Below are 9,561 nucleotides of genomic sequence, written 5' to 3' on the forward strand. Positions count from 1 at the left end.
GATATCGTAAAATATCAGACGCGAGCTATAATGTGAACCTTTTTTTGGCGAGTGAGCGCAGTAAACGACCAAAAAGGCTTCAAATTGTGTCTAGCGACATGCAGAAATCCCAATAATCTATTTATTCTGGTGTCCACTCCCTAAAACGGTTATACACTTTTACTAAAGTAAGCTTGTTAATGTCTCCTCGCACATAAGTTATACACACTATTTACTGGATATTTGTTTACATGTTGAGATCAGGCAGTATCACAAGATTATGGAATAACAGTACTTTATTTAAAAGTTGCCGTCGTCAATTGGCGATTTGATGGTCATATGATTTTTTAGGTGAAAACAGGAAGTAGGTACATATTGACAATCTGAGCATTTGTGTCTCTGTCAGGTTTTCTCTATCTGTTAAGGTTTTCCAGGTATTATAACAAGAACACATTGTGTGCAATATACCATGTTCTTTTTTCGCCGTGGAGCCCATGTTTGTTGACCGACTGGAAAAAAAAACAAAAAATGTATACTTCTTACCCATGTTAACCTTAGGATCATTCACCCCAAGTTTGGTTTAAAATGGATCAGTAATTTCAGACGAAGTGACCATTCAAAAAGTATACGATGGACGAGAAAATTATTTTAAAAAAATCGTTATTTAGGATAATAACTCCTTAAGGGGTCATCCAATTATTTCAGTTGAAATGATATGTTTGTAGATCTTGTATTGTAATATATGTTATCTTAAATTTAACTTCATTTACCTAATTCATCATATTATATTTAATCTATGAGAGTCATATAAACGAGGCCTCTGTTGAGCGCCAGGAGCGCAACATTCAAGCTTTAGAGACTCCCAAGAAAAAAGAGGAGTGAAATATCAAAGGGACATTCGCACTCATAAGTCAATGACTAACACTTTACAAAACACTACATAACAAAACTCAAGACTGAACAACACGAACCCCACGAAAAATCAAGGGTAGTTTCCGAAATAGTGGTTAGGTGGTTTTGTGCTAAGTGTCGCGATATAATAAGTCGAAGCCATATCCAAATGATTTTTACAGTGGCTACAACTGTTACAACACTGTCCAAGAACAGGGGCATGGTTATGCGATTAGGAAAATGTTCAACACCGCAACTTTCTTTATGTGCCGGTCCAAAGTCAGCAGTCTGCAATATTTGATTTAGGTTTATTGTTTAAGCATAAATCAGCAACACAAATGTCACAGAAGTTCGAAATCCGTTGACGGAAGAACAAAAATATGCTATCGCAAATTTGCAGATTAAACGTTGTTGTGCTAAATTTGAGACGAAGTATATATATAAATTATGGTATGAGCCCTGTATAACCACCGGTTAGAAATTTGTCAATTAGTTGCGAGGGCGTTGAAAAACGATACTGTACACAATAAATAAATTATATATACGCCCAAAATGTGTACAAAACAATATCAATATTAAAAAAAAGGAAACAGTAAATACAAGTGTCAAACAATATTTCCGATAACAGACATCCTCCATCAGTATGATGTAAAATAAATCACATCTCCTATTTTTATATTGATTGCAGGTTTTTTTGCTCGTGCTTTGTGGATGCTGTAGAATGTGTCCCGTGCTTGTAGTGTATGCCCTTATTTTTTACAGCTATGGGTGTTTGCTTGTGAGAGAGCTGTCTACTAGTAGTTTTTATAATTACCTTTTATCTATTTTTTTTTAAATTTAAGTTTAGGTTATCATATTTGCCCCCTTCTATGGTTTACTAAGAATCCTTATATTTTCTGTTTTTTCCTTGTGTTATATGTTAGTTATATTTTACATACTATTTATAATGAGTGTGATACAATATCGTTTTTCAGTCCAAAATATGAGTGTACACGTATTATTGCAGCCTTTTGTTACTATAGACTGTTCCCTCAAATTGACAAACCTAAAGATCATTAAAAGTATTTTCTAAAAATAAAATACATTAATAGTTGTATTGATTTTATTAATTTGTCTAATACTTTTCACGACTCTTTTCACATAGAGCCACCTATACTTTCTTATTCGTATGAAAAAAAAACCAGTAGAAGTTTAATTTTTAATTATACGTCAGTTACATCAGACGTCAGTATAGAAAATAATGCTCCTTCAACATAAGACTGTGAAACATCAAAGTTTAGATATGATCCCTATATATGGCCATGTAACTACAGGGGACCTCAACATCATTCAAGACCGAGAGGTTATAAACTTTGTGAAAAAAGAACAAAAATATTGTCCACCGTCGAAAATAAATTAGGAAGAGTGTCGTCAGGTTATTAATGCTCTTTCATCCTATTGTTAAAAAAAATGGTGTAAACGGGAGAAATCCGACAAAAAATCACTAGGTTCGTGATTAAATAAATGTCTGAATATAGTTGATATTCACATATCACATTTTGAAAATAGTTTAGAAATAATTAAAGAGTAAGTAATACGCCCATTTCTAGAATTTAAAAAAAAATATTAAGTACTCGCAAAGCGTTTTGTGTTCGTACCGGCAAACAAAGCAGCCAACAATGTAGTGGTGGTATGACGTAAATAGTACACGGGAGTCTTTAAGAATGAAATTATACTTTCAATTACATTCAAGGCCATACGCTCCACAGAGAGTAAAATATCAAAAAATCATGTCACAACCACAGCTCAGCTTAAGGCCTCCTCTAATAATTTAAAGGTCCCCACTATGTATTGGTTACCTAAACTACACACACAAAAAAAAAAAGAAACAACACAAATTTCGTTTCGTCTCGGCTTCTAGTAAATGTTTTACTACTTATCTTTCAGTGCTTTAAACGAGTTCCTTAAAAACTATCAAAGAACGTATCATTAATTTTTGTTATAAAATATATGGAAATAGTGGATTTAACCATTTTTGGAGAGTAAAAAAACTCTTTGGATGTTTTAGATAAATAACGTGCTTTTGATGGTCCTTTAGATTTGGTTGACAGTTTTTACTTTTCTATTCTATATAATAGTACACTTCCACAAAATCTTATCAAACCAAAATTTTCTTTTTTAATTAAATGGTCGTTCGATAAATCTGATTGGAATTTATTTCCTGCAACTCATATAAAGCCTTTTTCTCAAATGAGAAAGGTAAACATGCTAGATATCCTTCCTGGAGGTGTGATGAGATGATTAAAGCCGTAAAATTTCTCCTTGATAACACTTAATATGTACGTTTCGGCAATACATTTTATCGACAGGTTGTATGTATTCCTGTGGACACCAGTTATGGCCCTTTAATAGCAGACTTGTTCCTATACTGAATCACAGTTTATGGCCATAATTCAGTAAAGAACCGTCTAAATTCCATTTAATTGATAAATTCAACAGCGCTTACCGTTATCTTGATGATATTTTTTCGTTAAATAATCAAGAATTCTCTAAATATACTGCCGAAATTTACCCATAGGAACTTTAAGTTACTTTAAACAGATCAAATATTAGCAGCAATAACTGTCATTTCCTAGATTGAGATATTTCAGTTTTACACCAGAATCTCTACACAAAAAATTTACGACAAAAAGGATGATTTTACTTTCCCTATTGTTAATTTTCCTTTTTTGGACGGTGATGTTCTTTTTGCGCGGTCTTACAGTGTTTACATATCTCAACTCGTTCGCTATGTCCGTGTATGTGGTAACGTTTTGGATTTCAATGAGTGTAATCTATGTATTACTGTTAAATTATAAAGTCAGGGATTTCGTTATGGCACATATTACTTAAAACCCTTTACTAAATTCATCCATAAATACAAAGATTCTGTTTGCAAGTTTGGCTGTACCTGTAGAAAACTTATTTAAACAGGAATAACACATCCTAAATGTTACGGTTAGGTTGTTTACCGAGCCCAGTTATTTAGACACGATCCGGGTAAACTTATCTATCCTTTAAATAAACGTATTCTAAAAGGTTACCAATTCAACACTGTAATTAGATCTTTGAATATTTTTTTAGGAACGGGCTACGATTACCCGCAAACAGTAACAATAAGAAATAATTATTGTTACTTCTGAGACAAATTGCCGAAATGTATTTCTGGACTGGACCGGATTTCATACGAAAATCGCAGGTAACAATAATATCGTTTTTTTTTTAGCTCTCATGACCGAAAGGCCAAGTGAGCTTTTCTCATCACTTGGTGTCCGTCGTCGTCGTCCGTTAACTTTTACAAAAATCGTCTCCTCTGAAACTACTGGGCCAAATTTAACCAAGCTAGGCCACAATCATAATTGGGGTATCTGGTTTTAAAAAAAATGTGTTCGATGACCCCGCTTGCCAACCAAAATGGCCGATATGGCTAAAAATAGAACATAGGGGTAAAATGCAAGTTTTGCCTATTATTTTGAAAACTGCTATAAATAGAGAAAACTTGTAAGGGCAAAAAAAGTTCTACCTATAGTTCATTTACGTCAAAACTCTCAGACGACTTCTTATAGGAGTTAGGACTCTTAAATGATGAATTTTACCATTTTTATTTTTTTGTCTATTATCTCTAAAATTATATTAGATAGACAGAAACTTTAAAAAGCAAAAATGATCAGCAAGACAAGATCTTAAAATAATTCAACGTGGCCGAAATCTTCAGTCGACTCCTTATTAGAGTCATTAATTTTTTTGCCCTATAATGACGATTTTTACCAATTTTTTGCATTTTTGCCTAATAGTAATTATAATATCTTAAAAAACTGTATTAGATAAATAGAAACGTTAAATAGCAAAATTTGTCAGCAAGACAAGATCTACAAAATTAATATAAGACTCATTATTGCCCTATAATAATATTTTTAATATTTTTATGCATTTTTGCCTATTATCTTGAAAACTATAATTGATAACAAGCATTCTGAGAGTATTGCATGGCAATACATAGTTCCCGTTTAGTTAAAATTTCATGATACTGGAACAAAATGCTAACTTGATCTATAACTTGTCATGGTGTAAACTATATAATACATATCAAGTCAATATCTTCAAACATGATGACAAAAGTGTGGAAACTGATTATTTGAGTGAATTTTCCAAGTTCAAAGGACCATAACTCTGCACAAAATCATCAGACTGCAACAAAATTCGAACTTGATCTGTATAACAGGTCATTATAAAACAGCATGCCAATTATCAAATCAATATCTTCAAGCATGTCTTTTTTTTACTAAAAAAAGGGCGGAAAACTGATTATTTTGGTGAGTTTTCTAAGTCCAAGGACCATAACTCTGCACAAAATCATAGGCCGTAACAAAATTAGAACTTGATCTGTAACTTGTCATAATGAAAATGAAACTATATACCAAATATCCAATCAATATCTCCAAGCACGAAGAAAAAAAGTGTGGAAAACGGATTTGCCGGACAGACGGACGGACAGACAGAGTTCAAACCGAAAGTCCCCTTCCACTTCGTCGGTAGGGGACTAATTAGAAACTTTACAAAAGGAAAAAAATATCAGCAGGATAAGATCTACCAATAAATCAACATTACTGAAATTGTCAGAGTTATTCCCCTATAATGATTTTTACTAAAAAGTGGCCATTGTTGAAGATGCAGGTGAGCGACACAGGCTCTTTAGAGCCTCTAGTTATTGCAAAATTTTAGTTTAATGGCTGGTCTGACTCACCCACACACTGTTTACTAAATTTGCACTGTAAAGACATACAGTATTTGTAGTACCCGAGGTGCGCGACTCTTAAAAGTCAGAGTATTAAGTCTTTGAGTCCTCTTTTCGTCCTTTTTTTCCCTCTTTTCCCCGAATGTGACCTGCCGAATTAGATATATATCTCAAGGTTTGTACTTGTACGCGCAACACGACGGGTGCAACATGTGGAGCAGGATCTGCTTACATTTCCGGATCACCCTCGGTTTTAGGTAGGGTTCGTGTTGCTCAGTCTTTAGTTTTCTTAGTTGTTTTTTTGTGTACTGTTGTTTGTCTTTTTTTTTTTTGCCCTGGCATTATCAGTTTATTTTCAACTTTGAAAGTCCCCTTGGTATCTTTCGTCACTCTTTTTAAGGCTTTTGGGCCTGCGAAAAACCAGTATGGGTGGCTCGGGGAAGATCTTGAATAGTTAAGGATGTTTTTTTTATTTCTTTCCAAATTTTGCGGATAAGGTGTGATAATTTGTCAATCTTAGGATGGTAAGTTAGCACAAATGGGACTCTTGTTGACCTTTTTATCTTTGTATTGTAAAAAATTCATCTCGGCTGATGTTGTTAGCACGTGACAACCCTCTAGTAATGTCTTTTCTACTGTAGTCCAATTTCTTAAGTGACCACGAAGTCCTTGTAATTGCCTTTGCACAGTATTATTATAAATATTGGTGCAGCAAATCGGCCTTATTCTGATGGCATGCTGAATGAACACATTAAGATCTAGTTCTTTTTTATCCCATTTCTAGTCAATATCGTCAATGAATCGGAAACAAGAGAGTGGTTGATAAAGAGAACAATTGAGATTTTGCCCATTAAAATATTGGCATAGGACGGGGCCATCTTTGTTCCCATTCCATTAACTTGGAGATAGTGTTGACCATTATATGCAAAGCTATTGCATTTAAATACCAAAGTTAGAAGCTGGACTAAATATTCAATTCTTTCATAGATAAAATATATAGGGTTTCCAAAATTTGCTATACTTGTAGAAAACTGATTACAAACGGGACATCACATCTTAATCTTTAAGGTAATGTTGTATATAGACCCTGTTATCTGAGATACGTGTAAAATGATCGATCTTTTAAATAAATTTCTTCTAAAGATTATCATTAAAACATTGTAATGATATCCTAAAATATTGTTTTTATCGCTACAAACATCGATTTTGTTATCAATAAATTGAAACATAACTAAATATCATTGCTATACAGTCCTGCGTTCTGTTGATACTTAAATTTTGGCATTGATCAAGATCATGTTTTTCTCTGACTGTTATTGACGTCTTAAACTAAATCCATTGGATGTGTACTGATTGAAATTTAGTCTTGGATGCACGATATTGTTATTCGCCGTTATTGTCTTGAAACTAACTTTCAAGTACATCAAGTACTCTCAGTTCAGCATTTTGTTACTAAAAATTTTAGTTCGTTGTTTTTGTGTGATTTGTGTCGATCTGATGAGTCATGCCATTATTAACTGATTTTTATACTTTGTTCTGTTATACCATGTTGGGGGCACATGTGCCACCCGTCGTGTTGCTCATTCAAGTACAAATCTGTGATAAATCTAATTCGGTAGGTAACATTCGGGGAAAGTAGACATGATTCTGGTTATGACAATTGGAACATATCTGTTGTCATCTATGAGACAGATTTTCCATAACAGTCCATCAACTCATGATGGTGTCTGTAAAATTTTTAAAGAGATAATTTCAACTTCATCACTTGGAATGCTTGATTTAATAACTAAATATCTTCATTTTGATTGAAATCATCAATATATAAAAGGGTAAACTGTGTTTAGGAAATTGTTGAAATTTGGAACAATTTTTTTTTTAAATTAACTCAACATCTCCTGTATTTTGCTATTTATGAATATCAATAGCAGATCTTTGTTCATTTCTGTTAAATTAATTCAAAGCATTTTAAGAGGGGATGATTTATAATTGACATACAATTATGTATTGAATATCATGAATATAGATACTTGACTATTGTTGAAGACAGTGTTGCCCTCTTTTGCTTATTTTTGTAGTTGGGTTTCTGTCTCATTGATGTTTATCCCACATCTCCAGTTATTCATAATGGTAGTATTTTTATGCTTGACCTAAGCTTTTACACACAAACTGATGTGCCACATGTATCTAATGCACTCTTTGTCATTTTCATACTGAAGGTTGATATGTTAAATAGGTTGGAGAAAAAATAGAGGCAAAAGATACCAAAGGAACATTCAAACTCATAAGTCAAAAAATAAACTAACAAAACCATGGCAAAAAACAAAAGAATGTGTCCATAGTACACATATGCCTCACTCGCACTATCATTTTCTATGTTCAGTGGACCGTGAAATTGGGGTAAAAACTCTAATTTGGCATTAAAATTAGAAAGATTATATCATAGGGAACATGTGTACTAAGTTTCAAGTTGATTGGACTTCAACTTCATCAAAAACTACCTGGACCAAAAACTTTAACCTGAAGCGGGACAGACGGACTAACGGACGCACAGAGTGAAAAACATAATGCCCCTAGGTGGGGCCTAAAAATGTGCTCTGCCTGGAGCAGCTGGATATGACTGCAGAGGTCGAACTCTGAACAGTTGGGGCAAGTATGGACACAATATTCAAGCTTGATACAGCTCTGAATTTGGATAGTGATTAAATATTTGACACATTATAGATTTCTGACACAGAATAAATGTGGTCAGATAACTTAAAAATTTGAAATGGGACATTTAATCTACTTAATGGTCCAATATCCAAAATCTAATTCCATGGTTAGATTCAGCATATAAAAAAAAATGAATTCAAACAGAGTTTAATTTTGGACCCTTTGGACCTTAATATGGACTTATTTGAAAACAGGGCCCAAAATTAAAAATCTGAATGCACAATTAGATTCAGCATATCATAGAACCACAAGAATTCAGTTTTTGATGAAATCGAACAAAGTCTAATTTTGGACCCTTTGGACCTCAATGTAGACCTATTCAAAAATGTCCAAATATCCAATTTAGTAATACATGGTAAAAACCTCAATTAATTCAAGACTTTAAATTAATCCTCATTGAAATTGGTTAAAAGATTTGTATTTATTTTCAATTGAAGATTTCTTGCTGTTGTGCAATACTTTGCTGTTGCGCAATACTTAGTAAATCTGTTTACAAACTAAATATAATAATTTACACACCCTGTTTGGTGTGTATCTCCTGCCATATCAGTATTTGTTGTTTCTTTATATAGATCATAAATAATTTATGTTAGAACCAGCTTGTCCCAAGTCAGGAGCCTGTAATTCAGTGGTTGTTGTTTGTTGATGTGTTACATATTTGTTTTTTGTTCATTTTTTTGTATATAAATTAGGCCGTTAGTTTTCTCGTTTGAATTGTTTTACATTTGTCATTTTGGGGCCTTTTATAGCTGACTATGCAGTATGGACTTTGTTCATTGTTGAAGGCTGTACAGTGACCTATAGTTGTTAATTTCTGTGTCATTTGGTCTCTTGTGGAGAGTTGTCTCATTGGCAATCATACCACATCTTCTTTTTTATATTAGCCAGTATTAGAAAAGTCTTGTTTTTGGCCCCTATTTGGCCTCTAATTTCTTAACGATTAAAGCCACAACCCACAAAATCAACTCCAACCTTCTGTGTGTGGTATGGAACCTTGTGGTACAATTTCATAGAGATCCATTGACTAATACTTAAGTATTTGTCAGGAAACCAGAAAAACCTTGTTCCTCCCCCCCCCCTTTTTTGCCCCTTATTCCTGAATGGTTTGAGCCATAACCCCCAAAGTCAAACCCAACCTTCCCTTTGTGGTATGGAACCTTGTGTTTCAATTTCATAGAGATCCATAGACTAATACTTAAGTAATTGTCCATTAACCAGAAAAATCA

The 9,561-nt window shown here is 33.4% G+C and overlaps 1 protein-coding gene across 1 annotated transcript in view; it reads right to left on the reverse strand.

Annotated features, from left to right (window-relative positions):
- Positions 1-9,561, reverse strand: part of LOC127709174 (uncharacterized) — a 243,365-nt gene that overhangs the window by 194,219 nt on the left and 39,585 nt on the right. The gene's annotated exons all lie outside the window — the stretch shown is intronic.

This window comes from Mytilus californianus, unplaced genomic scaffold, assembly GCF_021869535.1.
Source record: "Mytilus californianus isolate M0D057914Y unplaced genomic scaffold, xbMytCali1.0.p SCAF_7, whole genome shotgun sequence".
NCBI classification, from domain to species: Eukaryota; Metazoa; Mollusca; class Bivalvia; order Mytilida; family Mytilidae; genus Mytilus; species Mytilus californianus.